The sequence below is a fragment of the Oryzias melastigma genome, linkage group LG5 (assembly GCF_002922805.2).
Source record: "Oryzias melastigma strain HK-1 linkage group LG5, ASM292280v2, whole genome shotgun sequence".
Lineage (NCBI taxonomy): Eukaryota > Metazoa > Chordata > Actinopteri > Beloniformes > Adrianichthyidae > Oryzias > Oryzias melastigma.
In genome coordinates, this window is record NC_050516.1 from 19,662,621 (window position 1) to 19,681,363 (window position 18,743).

At 39.0% G+C, this 18,743-nt stretch overlaps 1 protein-coding gene and 1 long non-coding RNA gene across 3 annotated transcripts in view; one reads left to right on the forward strand and one right to left on the reverse strand.

The window, feature by feature from the left end:
- Positions 1 to 6,145: 6,145 nt before the first annotated feature.
- Positions 6,146 to 18,743, forward strand: part of LOC112145406 (metabotropic glutamate receptor 4) — a 186,692-nt gene continuing 174,094 nt past the window's right edge. Inside the window, exon 1 of one of the 2 annotated variants that reach the window (XM_024270600.2) lies at positions 6,146 to 6,861. The gene's annotated coding sequence lies outside the window, so the exon portion shown is untranslated. The remainder of the gene's footprint in view (positions 6,862 to 18,743) is intronic. The other variant, XM_024270601.2, reaches the window with a different exon arrangement.
- LOC112145407 lies at positions 12,665 to 14,595 on the reverse strand. The gene is made up of 3 exons (XR_002919068.2): positions 14,429 to 14,595; positions 13,122 to 13,189; positions 12,665 to 13,007 (listed from the first exon to the last, which is right to left on the reverse strand). It is a non-coding gene; the product is annotated as an uncharacterized LOC112145407 (long non-coding RNA).

The following is an 18,743-nucleotide window of genomic DNA, read 5'->3' on the forward strand; positions in this document are numbered from 1 at the left end:
GGGTGTCAGTTCCGGTGTTGATTGAGCTCCAGTTATTACGTTAGAAAGCTACTGGAGTTTGGAGATACAGTGTCTGGCCCACTTGTGAAATAGTTTTTAGCAAAATTGAGTCATTTTCTTTCCCATGCTTTCTTAAAGTGATTTCCTCTCACTTAACTTGCATTCCCACATGCAGGATCTCCTGATATTTTCCATCCCTCTGCTCACTTGTTTCCAGTTTGCTAATCAGCCCCGTAGATCCACAGTCCCCCATTCTCCCAATGCTAATAACCTAGACAGACTGTGTTAGCATGCCTTGGTTTGGTGTTAAAAATCTTTATTTTTGATCATGTAATTTGTTGTTTATCAAGGTTCCCCTTCTGTTTTATTTGTAAAATGCATTCAGTTTTTACTAAGTAAAGCCTTTTTGCTTTTAGCCTTTCTTTTGTGCCAAGACTGTGTTAGCAATCAGTCACATCTCCTTTTTCCAAAATGATTTATGCATCAATCGAGACTTAAGCAACAAAGACATATCATTTTAAGGTGGCAGCATAATTTATCAAAGTTAAACTGCCTTCCAGGAAATATAAGAAACAACAACATTTTTGAAGCCTATGACTCACTCCATGTTTGCAGAAACTTTCTGTTTATTTTATAAGCTCAAAGAGGATGTGCGAATCTGATGAAGTTAGTGAGTTCTATTCTATATTTAAATAAGGAGTGTTGTGAACTAAACACAACGCTGCGCTAGCAGTCACACAGCAGATAAGCAGATCTGTCACCACCAGAGTGTGGCAAAAGTAAATGAGCTGAGAAATTCCGCTTTAGTGCTGTATCTCATAATAGGACAGTCCCTGAGGATGCTACACAACTAACGGGCTACACAGCAGCTGACATTTGTTTAATAGAAGACTGCAAAGATATTGGAAACATTAACCTTACCTGCACCTTTTCCCCTGCAGGTAAATATGCACATTAATGACTAAATAAGCAGAAGATTGTGGTGGCTTACCCACGGCCAGAATAGATTTGGATTGGCTTTACAGAACCTACTTTTTTATTTTATGTTCTGTCTGCGTTGGAACCTCTGCTCAAAGGAATCAACATCTTGATAAAATGTATCAGCATTAAACTTTCATATGAAACCTAAATGTAGCATTGTGGGATGAATTCTGGTTAGCTGCGTACACTTCTTTTACTTATGAATAAGGAAAACCCATCAGTGTTTCAACTGTTGTGGCAAACTTTAAAGATTTTGTGCAAATTGTGTTTTATGAAATGAAGCAGAGTATTATATAAAGCAGGGGTGGGCAAACTACGGCCCGGGAACCACATGTGGCCCCTCAAACCATTTAATCTGGCTCGCCACACTGGAATTAAATTTAATGTACAGTATAATCCATATTGAAGTTTTATATTTCCCTGTAATTTTGGTGTCTCCCCTTAGATCAGGGGTGTCAAACTCAATCACACAAGGGGCCAAAATCCAAAACACATCTTAGGTTAAACAGGATAAACAGTTACTGAACACTCTAAAACTTCATTTAAAAAACTTTTAAACTGTAACTTTTTAACATAATTATGAACTAGATATATAGCATTACAAGCAATAATGCTAGTGTGAATACTGTAAGATGAATTTGGATGCTGAAGATTCTAGTGCTGATAGCTGAAAACGCTGAAGTTGATAGCCAGCTAAAATATTAGCTAAATGCCAAATTAACCTTAAAAAAACTAAAAAAAGAAAAAAAAAAATTGGTTAGCCAAAACAGGCAGCATGTAGCTGAAAAAATAGCTAAATTTCAAAATAGCCCAAAAAAACTGAAAAAAAGCCTAAATGAGCCAAAAGAGCTAGCATGTAGCTGAAATATTAGCTAAACTCTGAAATAGACTAAAAAATCTTAGTAAATGCCAAAATAGTCCAAAAAAACTAGCAGAATGCCAGTTTTTTTTTTAAAACTTTAATATCTCGCGTTTTTAACATAATTATGAATAATAAAAGGCAGGAATATTATTCCACAATGAATCAACTTAAACCTTAAATAACTATCAATATTTTACTCTCCATAAAAATATATTTTGTCAAAATGATACAAGTTAGAAATAATCGTAAGATAACATCGGGCCATTAATAACAATAAAATAAAATGATTTGGAGGGCCGGATCCGGCCCCCGGACCTTGACTTTGACACGTGCCTTAGATGGTGCACCACAAATAAACTGTTAAAGTGCAGAATGTTATTTTGCATTCATATTTTGTTGGACGATTTGTTGTTTTTCCTCATGTTCATGTGTGTTTTTCAAGTCAGACAGTCATTTTTAATTTCATTCCAGCAAAACAAACACAATGTTTTTCTAAGTCTGTGTTATTCCCCAAAAACATCAACCAATTGGTGCAATTGGCACTAAAATAGGAACAAAAAAGATTTAATTTTTTTTTATTTAAAACTAATTTTTTTGTAAAGGTTCCATGTTGTTTCTTTCTCATATGAGGTCACTTACCAACACGTCACACGCCAACCATCTGATCAGGCCCATCTGTTAAGTTTAAGAACGCTTTGTGACTCACAAGTCAAAAAGTTTGCCCACCCCTGATATAAAGAGTTCAACAGAACCTTTGCTGTCAACATTTAAACCATGTTTAAAAGTTATCTTATCAAGAGAAGTAAATCAGTTGAAATGATAATGATCCATAATACATACGAAGTAATGCTAAAAGAAAAAAAAATAGAGAAGAAAATACAGAAATCTTTCTTTTCTTAAGTTTATTTTTGTTCAAGAGCCTTATGTCTTGATGCTTGTGTTAAAAATGTTTTGAATCAATTTAGAAAATCTTTTTTTTTTGTATCCTGATGAATTTATAGTTTTAGATAAAAAAAAATATATTTATGCTTTCAATAAATCTCCACTTCTTAATTAAACTTTGAGGACAACTTTTTCATGTCTTTTTATGTGCCTTCTGTGATTTCATGCGGCTCCTACAAACACCTTTCCACAGACCTTTTTTGCATCTCATTTGCTTTCTGTGTAAAAGTCAGAGTAGCTGAGGGAGAAATATGCAGAGGTCTCACAAGAGCTATGAAACTCATTTATGCACAGGCACTAATTACAATCAGGCATGTCATAGGCATATAAAATCGTCCCTAACAGCAAAGGAAAGCATGATCGGTGTGTATGATCAGGCCAAACAGAGAGCTATCGTTACTTTACAAATATAATCTATGGACTTACATGCTAATAATCACGTTTACTTAAATGTTCTTTGAAATGACACTTTTTAAATCGTATTTTTCACTTAAATTTATATAATCTTTGAGGTTTAGAGCCACTAGAGACCGCTATCGTGCCAGTCTAAAAAGCTCAAATTTTAAGTCTCTCACAGCAGTTATGACTTTAGAACTAAGGCAATGAGATGTAAAAGCTAAAATCCATGTAAAATAAGAGCACATTTATTAAATGTCGGTGTTAACCACTCAATATAAGCAGTAACTTCTGCATGACATTAATGTTTTACTTGTCTTCCCTATATTTTCCTTTTTTAAAAATATTTTTTCGACAGTTCTTTTATTTAAACAACAGAGCTGCTTTTGTTTACAGGTCATTTGCAGATCAAACATATTGATTTTCTCTGCCTGTACCACAGATTAAGTTTTCATAGTCAGCATAAATACATCTTTAGAACCTCTGACAGCTCAGTCAGCACATCTAATATATAGTCCAGCCACAAAAAAGAGTAGAGTTAAAGGTGTGTTGTCAGTAAAAAAGCGCTACATGAAAATAGACTGACAAAGTTATTTATTTTCTTCCCACTGGAGGTTTGAGACTGTCGGTTTCAGTGCTATTAAAACAAAAGCTATAATTTATTAGTCATTCAGCAGACTGGTGGATTTATGTCTTTCTCTTTTCATCACCGGCATTTTTCTTTCGTTGAAGTCTTTCTTTCTTTTAGTATTCTAATGAAATAATAATTCTTCGGGGAAATATTAAAAAAAGGAGGCTTCTGACATGAGGAGTGGGTGAATAGGTAAAGACAAATCGGGCCAAAGTTCTCATAAGCGGAGAGTCATTAGGAGTCATCCAGAGAATATAAAAGTTTTACTCTTTTTTTGCTCAAATCTATCAATAGAAGAGAAATGTTGTAACCTCCGAATTTGCATTTTCATTAATTTCCCCAAATGTACCCATGAAATGAGAGATGTCAGAGTGTAGGGGGGGATTATGCCTGAAATGGTCTTTTTGACTGGGATTTGCACTTGTGATTGGAATTAACATGGCTTAAATTCTCTCCACCCCATAGCTAATTGAAACAAGTAATCTGCAGAGGTTTTCTGGCAGCGGTGAGCGGTGAGGACTCAGCTGAGTGTGAGCAAACGCATTTGACACGGCGGCCGGACTGTTGAATGGCAGGAGAGCAATATGGAGGTGTAAAATAAATAAATAAATAAAATAAAATAAAAGTTTGGTATTGGTTTATAGATTCACACCTCAATCATAAAGTATTATCAACCTTGTCAGGAAGAAAAAAGATGGAAAAATTAACAAAAGTCAAAAAGTGTGATTTTTCTTCTCGACAGGGATGGTGACCCTTCCCATTAAAACTCTTTCACCTGTGGTGGACATACTTTTAGACAAAGGTAGGTGATTGTCTGGGCCCCTAAACATGTATCCCCAAGCTAGATACTTAATCATAATGTCTAAAATTATTTCCACGTCCGTTATTTTTATCTAACTGTGCAAAAAAATCCCTGAAATGGCATAACACTGCTCATGCAATGAAAGCTAGCTAGCTAGCAAGCTAGCTAGTCCAGAGAAACTTTTCAGAGAGATAAAACAAAAACAAAGCAGAAAGATTCAGTGTTTTAATTAAAAAAAAAAAAAAGAAAACGGTAAAGAGAAAGGAAGACATTGTTTTTACTGTACTCCCTGAAGTGAAGGAAGACAAAACAGGAAAAAAAAATGACAGAGAAAATATTCAAAATGTAACAAGGATAAAGTCGTAAAACTATGGTAAAAAGGTCAACATTTCTCAAGGATAAAGTTGTAAATTTATAAATAGAAAAAAAAACATTGTCTAATAATAAAGTCATAAAATTCTGGGGAAAAAGTTGTAAAAAGTTTTTTACAAAAAGGTTTCATCAAAGACAATCAACATTACTTGTTGCAGAGCATTTATAGAAATGGGACGGACATCACAATGTTCAAGAATATTACGTAATCTGTAAAGTTTTTCTTGTAAATGTACATCTTTTTCAACAAATTACAACTTTATTTGAAAAAAAATCGAAGTAAAATTTTAATATTTTAAGTAATACATTTATAATATTATACTTGTAAAATGTTGAGGGTTTTTTTCTGACTTTATTACTCATACATATGCTTTTTTGAATGCCCTACTTCTCTGGTTTAACATAAGGAACAGAAAATGAGAGAAAAGGTGGAAAATGTTCTCTTATCATATTTTTCTATTTTTTTTTAAATGTTGCTTTAGACTGAAATAAGGAATACAACCGCTGCAGAGGGCCCCATGATATCGTTCCCCTGGGGCCCCCAAACTGCTAACTCCGCCACTGCTTTTTCCCTTGATGTGGAGTCCAACACTCCACAGGTGTGACCCACTCAGACCTGTGAAAGCTTCTTCACAGCAGCGCCAGGGCCTGTGACCAGGAAGGCAGAAAGAGTATAGATGCTCATATTCAGAGGACAGAGCAAGAAGGAGAGAAAACAAGCTCCCTGACAAGGAAGTCTTTTGTCGTTCATCAGCTCGCCTCATAAATATTTGAAGGTTAACAGGCAAAGTTGCATCAACTGCATGGGGATCTCAAATACTAACATTTCTTGATGTCCTCATCTTTAAAAGATGTTGGACACAGAGACATGCCCTTGGTTATATAGTTTCATAATTGTGCTGCAGAAGAGAGTGCTGGCTTTTACTCAGAGCAATAAAAAAACACTGAAAACAGAAGCCTAGTGTCCAGATTGAGTTCTCGCTTTCACTGATTGGACTTGATATGTTCGTCATGGTTTTACGCACAGCATCCCAAGCGCTTTGAGACGCAACATACCGCAAAGGCTGCGGCGGCACCTGCACCGTTTGACACGACTGAAAGGGGATACTTTTGAAAATAACAATAATGAAAAAAAAAAGATCTACTGTCAAGAGTGGATACTGAGTTGATTTCCAGCACATGTACGCTGCAGAAAATGGGAAAAAAACGATTGATCCAGACTGAAAATATGACTTTATTCTGCTTAAACTGTCACATTTTGTGTTTTTCTTCGCTTGATTGTCACTTCGGTGATGGGGAATATAAAATCCGACGCAGTGGGTGATAGAATCGACGTTAAATATTTTAATAAAATCACACAAGCTCTGTCTGTCTGTCTGTCTGTCTCATCCTTCCACGCACTGGAGTTACAGCGCGCTACAATTCGGTTTCTTCTGTTCACTGGTGGTGCATCTCTGCTCTTATAAAGACGGTGGGCTTGGCGATGCTTTTAACATCAATCACATGCAGTGCACGGGGCGCACGCGGTCTCCCGTCTATCAGTGGGAAAGTGCTCTCGCCTCGGGTGTGGGGATGCGCGTCTCCGCTCCATTATCCCGTCCAAATCTGATTCTCTCCTCGCCCGAGCACCAGTGAGTGTTTGTCTCTCATCTGCACACAGCCGCGAAGTTGGGACTTGAGACTTTCAGCACCACTTTTTGGTGGACAGCGCTTCAGTGATTTTGGGAGATCGACGCAGCTCGATGTTGGATAACATTGTTTGGGTTCCTTAAAAAAATCTAGAGTTAGCTCGGGATTTCTACTGATACGTCAACATTTTTTTCCCCAAAATTTGGGTCATTTTGGGCGTAAATTCCTCGTGGACAGGATAGAGGGGTAAGTATGGCCACCCAGACTGCAAAAATGGGTTATCTGCTGCATTCCATTTCTCTGAAAAAGGCTCAGAATTGTCTTAAGCTTTGAAAACGTGTTTGTAGATTGGCACCACTAACCATTTGCGCACATAAAACACTTTCAAGAGATGTTTGATACTTAAATTGCTGATTGGTTTATGGAGTTGTGCCAGTTTTAAAAGTATATGCTCGTTTTGTCTGTGAAAGGAGCGCAACGCCCTGAACTGAGTGTATCGATTGTTGTTTTACGCGTTAAGGCGCAGCGTTTTGTGTGGATCTCCGCGCCTCGCTACGCTGCAGAGGCGCCTGAAGTCTCAGAATACAATGAAAAAAAAAGGTTGGACTGAACATCAAACCGCTGCATCCTCAGGGTTTTAATATAATCATAGCTGCAGCTTTGGAGGCGCAGATTAACCAAACCATGAATAAATCTTTTCCTTTTTAACAACACAGTTTGTCTCTGGAGGGCGACAAAACAGCGGCTTCATCAACCACAGCTCCCTCAGATTTATCTCCTTCCCACCTCTCGTGTCTCCCTCTCAGGCGTGGAAGAAGTTGACTCACGTAGGGGGAAGCACCCCAGCTGGGTGGTGGTTTGTGAGAGTGCTGGGGGGTGGAGGAGGGGATTGAGAAAGCACCCCTCGATTGTCAGTCACTGCGTGTGCAGACGTGTGTTTCTCCTGGGGATGCAAGCCAGACTTGAAACTGCTGATGTGAAACTGCGACCTACGCTGCAAACTCTGGGGGCCTCACTTATACATGCATGGCCCCCTGTTGACAGGGATGCACGTCATGCGTAATTGGCACGTGTGTTTGGAGACCTTTTATGAAAAAAATGGTTAGAAGTTAAGGTTGGTGAAACACTTCCATTTTGAGGTGTTCCCAGAAGGGGTTTTGAAGATGCTATAGTACTCTCACAGGTTCACTTCACACTGCTATGATTGCATCCCCAAAAAAAAAAAAAAAAATGCCACTGTGTGCATTCCCTCGAACATCCAGGTGGGATATAGGAAATGTTTTCATATCAGTAGGTAATTATCTAAAAAGTATGACTCAGCAGAGGAGAGCTTTTAATTCAGTCTGGTCCAGCCCTCTGAGCTCCCGTGAGGTGGATTTGATGTCTTATGTTGGGTTATTCTTGTTGTTGTGCTCCATACTGCGGTGACTAATAGCCCACCTGGCTCTAGCACCAAAGCGTACTTAAAAAATCTTCCCAGAGAGGGATTGGGTGGCTGCTGGAGAGGCGTGGGGCTTATTCAAACCGCCTTGGATTTACTTTTCCAAACTTTGCCCGGCTTATCTTGTCCTCCGAGTTAGTTTAGTGCAGAGTCAGCATAAGACCATTGGTTTGCTCTCAGCTAAGTTCTCTTTAATATGTCATGGGGTGGAGTGTAAGCAGCTTCAAGATAGTGCGGCCTCATTCACTGCTCAATAATACACGAGGAGTCAGCAGCAGCACACGGCTGGCCCAGAGAATGCATTTCCTTTTTACATTTCATTCTGTTGGCATAGAGGTCAAACAACAAGCAAGTTGCATTCATTTGATGGAAAGCACAATGATCAAAGTGATGATTGAAATCATTCCAGGAGATGGGAGGGGTTGTTTGATCCTATTCTCCAGCCTGCCTGCCTGTGAGAGACTCCCTAGTAGCCGCTGTTTTTTTGCTGTAGATCTACTGCTGCATGGATCTGAGAGATAGGCTGCAATAAACAAAACGCGTGCACTGTTTGTCAAAACAGGCTCGTGGTTCAATTCCCAGTGGAGCTGCACGGCTCCCTTTTACAAAGGGTTGTGGTGGAAATGGGGAAATGTGTGTTTAGTGTATTGAGTCCAGGTTTCCAGCTAAATTCTCCTCCCGGCAGACACCATCTGCTCAATGGGGGAGGTTTCCCAAACAGTTCCAGTCAAAAGACGCAACGTGCATGGCAGACACGGCCGATGCAGCTCTGCTTTTCTCTGGGAAAAACCGATAGCAGGTAGTCTAATCTACAAATACACTGATTATAGGAGATACCTTCACAGTAATGTTCTCCCTGTCAAAATCCCCGTTTACACATAAACAGATGCCTTCAGTACGCCATCACAAAACAATTAGAAGCCTTTCCCTGTTTTTGTTGACTTGTCAGCTTTTCTGAAACTGACATTGCCTTTAGCACCTACATTTAGTCGCTTAAAGTCAGTTTTTTTAAATTAAAAAACATTCCCAGTAGTGTTTTGATTATGATTATGACGTTTTTAACATAAATCCCACAATCTAAATGGGTTAAAAAGCCATTTTAAACGATGACCCGAAGCCTCAATTTCCAAAATCTCCTCTGAGGGGTGTGGCTTTTGGAGCTGAGCTGAGTAGCCCCGCCCCTGATCCTCTCTATCTGATTATGATAGCTCTGTGATAAATCTTCACCGCTGCTACATAGAAATGTCAAGCAGTATCGGTAATGTCGTTTTGATCCAGATGTCAGCTCGGACGAGAAAATAAAGAGCTTCGTGGACTGAACTTACCACAAAAAAACGATTCTTTCTCCTTCCTGACTCTTCTAACTAATTATCAAATGTTTATTGACATTGCTGCGGTCAAATGAGTCGCCGTTCACATTTCCGTATTCACATCCAGAAGCTCCGTGGAGTCTCATGGAGATTTTTTCTCAGCCCTGCTACCATAAGTATTGTATGAAACTCGCACAAAAAATCCAGTGACGTCTGATTTGACCACAGACATGCAAGCAGCTCATTTGGCCGCAGTCAAAGGGAAGATGCCATCTTCTCTTCTCTGACACCTGAGCTAGACACGCTAGCCAGGCCTGATGTGGAGTTTAGCACATGAGCAGCAGAGCTGTTGTGACATAAAGAAAGTTCATTAATTCAAACAGAATCTATCTGATACAGTGTGATTGACGAGGATAAATACTCAGAAATGGAAAAACAAAATGATTTCTCATTACATTTGTTCCCTTTTAAAAGAAAAATGCCACACAAACATGTTAAAAACTCAAAAAACATGATTTTCATCTTTATTGATCAGTTTTTGTGCTTAACTTGATTTTTGTTTTAACAAATACTCCAAAAAGCTTAAATATTTATAATGCATGTGTGATATTGGATTTGCAGGAGGCTCTATATATTTACAGAGAAATAATAGTTTTGACTATATAAATAATGTTTGTATAAATGCTCTTTTTTAAAAAAGATTATTGTTTTTTAAGGCACTTTATTCAATAAGAAATGAGTGAAAATCTGACTTCCAAATTGGTGGAACATTTGGCAATCCCCCCCCCCCCACTAATCTGATATTTCTAGACCAAGTTAGACCAATATTACAATTTGAAAGATTGATGTTTGTAAAACATTTGCCTGATACAATTTTTCTCTTATGAAATACATGTTTTTTTTTTCAATTTTCCTTGCATTTTCTGCATTCCAAAACAAAAAGAAAAGATGGACAATTGACAGGAGCAGCAGCAGGAGGTTGCAGAAGACTGATGTTGTGTGTTTCCTGAGTCATCATACACACAGATTCTTCCTGGGGCGGCACTGTGTGAAATGGAGTGTGAAATGAGTGCACTTAACATCTTTGCACTGGATTATGCGCATTATCTTACGCTAAGGTTTGAAAGCATCTTGCCTCCGCCCCACGAATCTGCCGTCGAGGTCCTTTTTTTTCCCAAGTCTTAAAAATATTCGTGTCAGAGTCCGCTCATTTAGCCCGTCCATTCTCTATTCCCGCTTTATCCCCGCTCAGGGTCAGAAGGGGTTGATTCTCTCCTAGCTGCCATCAGCTGGGAAAGGGGGCACACCTTGAAGAGGTTGCGAGGGTGAAATCAGTCCTTCAAATAACTCTCAGATTTATTGCTGTGGAGGGCTTCGGTCATTAGTGTTGCACAAATTGTTCATCGCTTGAAGCACTGAGACTGTTTTTCACTTCATTCTCACGCTCTCTGATTCCTAGTTCTTTAGATAAACCTTTATTCAAAGATACAGAGCTGCATATTTAGTTTAGATGTTAATTACTTTTGATTTAGGAAAACTAACAACAACATTTTTCATCTTTATTTTTCTAATAAATGTCAGTGGTGGAATGAATATATTTTTTAAAGTTTAACAAACAATGTTATAATAAAAAACATGAAGAGAAAAAAAATCACTAGATAGAGTTATTAGAAATGCAACAATGCAATTAAAATGTTGGTTTACAAAGTGAAACAGTGAATTTAAAGCAGAATATTTAGAGAAAGCAAAAAAAAAAATAAAAAGCTGAAAGTGACTGACAAAAAAAAATGTGGCATATTTTGTTAGCGGTTCAAAATCATGATTCATTGAACAATAACTTTTTTACTGTCTGTTGGAAAACATTTACTAACACTTTTGTTTGAGTACTAAATAAAATAATACTAAAATGTATTTAGTAAAGCCTTACACAAATGAATGACATCATTTAGTGTAATGTGTTAGTGTAATGCATTACTCTTGTAATCATTATGCCTAACTGTGACATGAAATGTTATTGAGAGTCGGCTTCACAGCTGCAAAATGATCAAAAACAATTTCTATTTCTCCAATCCAATCAGCAACAACAATAAAAAATGCTGTGACTCTGACGGCTCCAATATTTCCAAGGGCTTCTTTCTTTCTTTGTTTCAGTCATTTTAAATGTCAGATTTTTTATGATTTTATTGTCAAAGTTTTGAAAAGAAATGAATAGATTGTTAGTGAATTCACCATGAAGGTTTTAAATGATCAGATTGACTTTTTTAATTATCTCAACGTTATTACCACATCTGTACTGGGAGGTAGAAGGGAATGGTGGTGGCGATACACATTGCTTCTCACCGTGTAATCTTAATGTCATAAACACTCGTCCTTCACTTAGCAGTTAACAGTGTTGTACCTGACGTTGAAACAGACGTTCAAAATTGCTCATCAAAATATAAAGTTTGAATAAGTGAACTATCCTGACAAAACATAGAAGTTCCATTATTCTTTCTCTTGTTGCATTGCCCCGCCCACATAATCGTCTTCGATTGAAGAGATCTTTAGTTACATGGTTTTGTTTATAAGCCAAAAAGTAAAAGCCAGATGCACGCTCAGGACTTGATCCGGACCAAATTAAGCAAACTCGATCCAGACCAGTGGACGTTTCCAGTCTGAACAGTCAAGCGTTTGTTTTTGTTTAGCTTGAGTCATTAAGCCTCGTAAGACAAACAGGAAAAACCTTCATAGAAAGCGGATGGATACATTTCAGTTGTTTTGCACCAACACATTTAGTGCGACATCTGGTTCTGTTTTTCTCCTTTTAACACAGTTTTCCCACAATCTTACCATGATTTACTTTTGTTGTCATTTTATGAAGGTGAGATTTTTCTATAGAATCCATTTTCAGTTTCACTGGATTTTTAGTTTCCTCCGAGAACAGAGTGGAATAGTGCAGATGTGGAGCCACGCTTATTAAACTAATACATTTTGTGGTGTGCGCTAATGTGGCAGCTTCACACTTTTGATGTGAGATTGGGTAGCCGTTTCATCACTCACATTAATCCTTTGGAGGTAATTTTTTTACACCTAAGCTTTTATTGAGAGTTTGTTCTGATTTGATAAACAAAATCCTTAATGTCAAAGACAGATACAATATTTGATGTCAGAGTTTCTTCTTCTGAACTTCACACACCATCAGTATTGAAAAAAAAACTTGTCAAATTTATTAAATGTATCTTTGCAACTCCAGATAAGAGATAACTTGTGCTGATGACATTTTGGTAAGGTTTTGCACAAAGCCCAGATAGCGACACAAAAGCCACCAAATGAGCAGATGAATGTGCAAAGCGTGAGCTCCTCATCAGTCAGACTAAATCCACAGTAAGACGACAGCACAGCCCCTTTATTAGTCACATCCCGCTTTAACCTGCTCCTGTGCCAACCTCCCAGTCTCCTCCCTTCCCTGTTTGCCTCTCACTTGTTCTCACCTTTGCATTTATAAACCTCATTAAAATTCACACATGGACCGATGCAAAATGCTGTATATTAATGAGAGGCACATGAATGCCGTCCTTTTCTTGACATGAAATGATGGTGAGCACAAAATGGGAGCTGCAGACTTTTGTGTGGAGCCTATTTCAGCTTTCATCCCTTTACACCTAAAGAATGACAGTTACAATGATGCCAGAGATGAGAGGCTTGGCTGGGAATGAGGACTGTGTCAGGGCTGATATTAACGCTCGCCGATGCCTCCTATTTTCCAGAAGAATCACCTATGATTTCTTTTCCTGCTGTCCATGCATGGTTGTGTGCTGCTGCTCTGTTGTCTCCTGTTTCTCACCTGCATAATGAAATAATGGTGAAAAAAAGAGCTGCCACACACTAGTTATTCAGAACCTAAGAGCAGGCAAACACTATCACTGCACCAAGACAGGTAAGTAGACACAGAGATAGATGGGGAGATGATTGTTTTTGCTGCACTTCAGCATGCTATGTGTGCACGTTATCAGCACCTATATTCCCTCCACCTCTTAGTGTGTGGGAGTTCTCTGTTATCACCGATGAACTGCACTTTGTGCCTTCCATTTGTGCTAACTTTCCCTCTCTCCCAAGATCACGTTCAAAGGCGGTTGGAGTAATTTCTTGTCTTTTATTATTTAAAAAGCGTGTTATTGACAAGCTCCTGCTCCACTTTTTCATGCCTGAAGCTCAACGCAAGAAGGTAAAAGAGCATTTTGCTGCTCTTTGGGGGTTCTTGCCACTCTAATTGTCACAACACAAGTGTGTGAGAGCTGTGATAACAGGATAGATGTCAAGCCACTTAAGAATGGGAAAAGAAATCTAGATTTTTTTTGTCGAATGTGTCTTAAATGCTCCAGATTTTTTCTTTTTCCCACTTGGGGGCAGCGCTTACAGTTGTTGATACAGCCACCTTCAGGAGGTGAGGCTGTTAGCCAAACGGACTAATTGATACATTAGATAGACAGAGATAAATCATTAACAAGCATGGCTCATGCATGCAGACATGGAGGAACACAAGTGCACTTCCAGTCTTCTAGAAATCAATGCAGAGGACTACATTTTTCAGTTATGCTGCTTTGGTGAAAACAATTTTAGACAGTATATTTTTTATGGCACATTTTAACCCCTTCATGCCATTTGTCACTAATTTGGGAAACCACTTACAGTAAATTAGCATCACCTTGAATAGAAAAATAATTTTTATGTAATTAGAAATGAATTCAGAAAAAGTGAGATGTTGCTTGAGAAGTTTCAATTTTGTGCGGTTAATAAAGTCATTTAAGTGCTCCATGAAAATATGTATTTTCTACAACAATATTTAGGTTTTAGTTGCTCTTGTTACCCAGCTAGCAAGGGCGCGTCAGCCCCATGTGGTCTAAAAGTATGCAGAAAATGTAGGCCCCAAAAGAGTTTGTCCGCAGTTTCCGTGGTGACCCCACCTGTGTTTGCCCAGTATTGACATTTGTCGACTATCGTATCTCTTCAACTGTTCATGCAATTAATTGAAGTGGATTTTGAAGTGGAGAAAAACAGCTTTGCGCCAATATGTAGCACTTACGTCAATGTGTTGCAGATCAGTGTAAAGCTGATATGAAAAGTCACTTTTCTTGGCATCAGAATCAGCTAATTCCTGTTGATAAAAGCTTGAGGAATTGCAGTTTGTCAAACTATGTGTCATTTTTAGGCATCACCAACAGCAACTCCACTGTTATAGGGGTAAAAAAATCAAATGAAAAGTTAGAAAAACAACAGTCACCCCTTTAGCAGACGTCCTAAGCACTGAGGATTTAATAAGGCTAATAAATAAGAAATAATAAAGCTACACTACAGGCTAATGGTGTCCCATTATTATGCAACAAACCTTCTTATCTTAAATCTAAAGTAAAAGACTTAATTTTAAAGAAGGGAAGAAGATCTGGCAACACAACAAAAGTAAAACTTTTTTACTCTTTTTTTTCTGACTTTTGTTTTTTCCTGCAGTATTACTTTTGAGGAAACCTACACATTATATCAATATCTTCATATAATTTTACAAACGAAGGTACATCTTGGATATAAACATCCATTTAATTCAAAGAACTCCAAAATACTTGTATTGCACGTTTTTATGTCGGGTTTGTTGCCATCTTTTTTTTTTGTCATGAATTTTCACACTAAAACTGTCAAATTAAGATTGTTGTGTCTGAGATGTGGCTTTTGCTAATTTTGTTGTTTTTGCAGATAAATACAGAGCCTTGTGTCACGGAGGGTATCCAACGTAAAATCTTTGCCAAATCAATATCTGAAAAGAACAATTTGAATGTGAGTCTAAATTTGCTGGAGCAGTCGCTTCCACTAGAATTAGCAGATAATTCTGCTGATCATTAAAAGAGACCATGCAATGCACAGTTTCTCCACAACAGTGGAGGTTAGAATCCAGAAATGTGTTAGTATCAGATGTGTCTTCACTGTATTTTTGGTGGAAGGCCCCACAAAAAAAAGTATATTCCACTTTTGGTTTAGGCTAAAATCGTAAATTCTCTTCAATCACGGTGACATGTTTGTTAAATGAATTTAAACTCAGGTCGGTGCAGCAATTTGTAATGGAGCTGTGCTGACAATATTCATCTTTCCTCTCTGTTGCTTATATCCCCTAAACACGACAAGAGCTGGGGGTACTTCATGCAATTTTTAGGTTCTTTCATAGGACTCCAGATGCAAAACTAAGCATGTCTGTGACAGCACAACTTTGATAAAGAGGCCAAAACAGAAGCAGTGACTTCATGAATAGATGTTGGGTCCCTCTTACGTAGAAGCTGCTCTGCTTCTCAGTCACACTCTGCTTGCTGGCAGAAAGGTGTTTGATTAAAAACGAAGAAAGAGCTCTGCTCAAAAATAGATTGCTGGCCCAGCTATCATGAGATTAGCATGTTGCAGGTTCTTTAGAATTGACAGAACACGAGGCGAGCTGGTATATGGTTGATGTGCCCTAAAATTAGCATCTCCGGGCACACAGAAGAAATCCTCTGATGGCCTGTGGTGATTCATTTAACAGTGCAACGGCTGATTAAACTGCCTCCCTTTTAAAAAGATCACGACAGAATGACAGTGTGACATATGAAACCTGTTTTATTTTGAATTTGCAACGCACCCTTTGCAAGTATCAGTGACACCTACGTGTGAAAGTAAAACTTGTTATCTGTGACATAGATGTGCATTCAGGCACATGGAGGCTAACCGGCAGGACTTCGTTTATGTGGTTATTTTACTCACCTGCAGCTCAAAAAGTGTAATTTTGGCTTCAAATTGAGGTTGAAATGAATCATAGTAGATATTTTTTTCATGAATGAACACAATATCTTGGAGACAAGTTTTAATTTACAGTGGAAAATAACTTGTAAAGAATTGGAAAAGGTATTGAGAAGAGAAAAAAATACAGAGGGGTTTTGTGAACTGTTCTTGCTCCGTTCCTCACATCTCGGAGAAATAATACGTCAGCTTGATCACACTTTTTTATACTCTGTTCTGTTACTGCCTGAGCACGGGCACACCTTTGACGAGGGTCTCTCAAAATAAAAAAAAAAGAAGAAAAAAACCCCTACATCTCTGACCAGCTTCTGTACATGCTCACATTTAAAAGCAGAATATGATTTGGGATCTGTGAAAATCTGTCTCAACCGCATCCACCCACACTTTGCACAAAGAGCACAAAAAGCATATGTGGATGGTGTTGAGAGGCACACACTTCTGTAACAGCTCACAGAAAATGTTACATGCCCAGGCATGAAGACAATTACTGCAGCACTTTGCATATATGACACATTTTACGTTTCTGCAAGCATGTATATTCTGCCAGGGGGGCAGACAGTGAGTGTGAGCCCCTGGGCTGAACGGGAGCTCATCTGAGATCCCTGGAGCCCACCGTGGGTGTCTCGTCTTTCCTGCAAGGGATGCTCGTTGTTTTGCGGAGGCAGAATCCAGCTATAAGATTAATGAAAAGCTCCATCACAGTTACAAAAAGGGGCATTTTCACAATCTATTTAACATCGTGCATACCGAAGGCTCACATTAGGCATTGTTGACTAGTGCTCGCCTACAGCAGCTGGCTTCTGATGCATTCACTGCCACTGCTGTGATCTTCTGGGGCTAAGCTGCCCCCTCTTTTAGACATTGAGTCTTTTGCATTTCTCATGTTCACAGTCAGAAAACCCATTCTTTACAGGAGAGATGAAATATGGGACTCAACTGGAAATCAGGGGGAGTTACTGAAGAGATGAAAGTAATTGAGCTTCTTGGGGCTTTGGCATTCTTTTTTTTTTGGATGAGGACCTTCTTTTTTATGTCTGGATGGATGACTGATAATGAAAACGGAGGATAGAGAGGAGCACGGCAGAGTTTTATGCAGTTTAACCAAACCCTTTAGACTCAAACAGAACACTCTGAGTGCTTGCTGTGAGGGGTCCCGGGTCAAAGGATTATATTGCAGGATGTTTCTGTCTCAGTGCTTTGGTTGACCTGACGGAAACTGAAGTGGTGTGATAGTCTGCAGTGGAAAACCTTGGGGAATGCATTCCACAAGAGCTGGATGTTATTTCAGGGGTTGATACTGGTGAATAATTTAGTGCAAATAGTTGTAATTACACAGTGATTACAGCATGAGGGATGAGGTAGGGATGTGTCTGAATCATTACAGGGATCGCAGGACCATGTGATGAATTTAGAATCCTTCCAGGAATTGCTGCACACTTTCACTTCCCTCATTTCTCTCTATCGGTGTACTCCTCTCCCTGTAGCACTGTCAGCAATTTCTCTGCTATGAATGGCTGGTGTAGGGCTCCTGAGCGTCTAAAAGGACAATGCACATCCCTGTGAGACATGGCCTCCATCCCTCTGTTACCACTAAGACCCTTTCGCCAACCCGCCCACAAAGCTCTGATAGTAATCACAGCTTCTAAGGATGTCGGTTAGCATCACCGCGGCCACCCTCGCGCCTGCCATCAGGGCTCAGTCAGCGAGGGGAACTGGGGCAAAGCAAAGTGACTCCCTCATAGCAGCCAAGAGACAGACCGGCCACTCTGACTTTTCAGGGTTTTTCCAGGACTGTGATGTAACGGCGTAGGTGGTGAGTGATAGTGAAAGTAATGCCCAGATTCATCTGTTGACACAAACACAGTATGGCGAGCGCAGCCGAACAAGACACAGCTAAGGACTCAAAGAAGACCCAAATGTCATCCGATTCACATTTTCAAGAGGAAGACGACTGCAGGGCCCATTATGTGGTTCTGCTCTCCCGTCCTGTCCAGCCTGGTTCGTCTGTCAAAGTAAAATGGCAGGACTGCAAATTCAGCTTGACAGCACAAGCTCCCCTCAGGGAGACTAAGTGGCATCAACCTGTGGTAGTCACACACTGTTGCTGACAAGGTGATGATGAACACCTTTCATTAAAAGGCAAGAGCTATAGGCTTTTTCTCTCAGAGAGCATGCTCTGGCCTTTATGTCAGAAGGAAAATGACCAGGGCAGGAAGAGTCCAGCCTTTGCCAGAGTTTACACGGCATCATGATGCGCTCTTGAATACTCAATGCAATCATTTTAAAGAAAAAGAACATTCTATCTGGTGAATCTCTTTGTTATGTTGCACTAAATTGATTTAAAGGTGAAATATCGCTAGGGAGACTTAAACATACATTTCTGACTAAATGAACATCTTTATAAACTCACAGGCATGAATTTTACAAACTCTTCTGAGGAAACATTTTTAAAAGTAACCATATATGGTCTAAAGCCCTGTTTTTTGCTTATACTTTCTTCTTCTGGAATAAGGTGTAATCCCATAGTGGGATCGCCACCTAGTGGCCAGACTGAAACACCCTCCAAGAGAGGCAGAACAATTGTT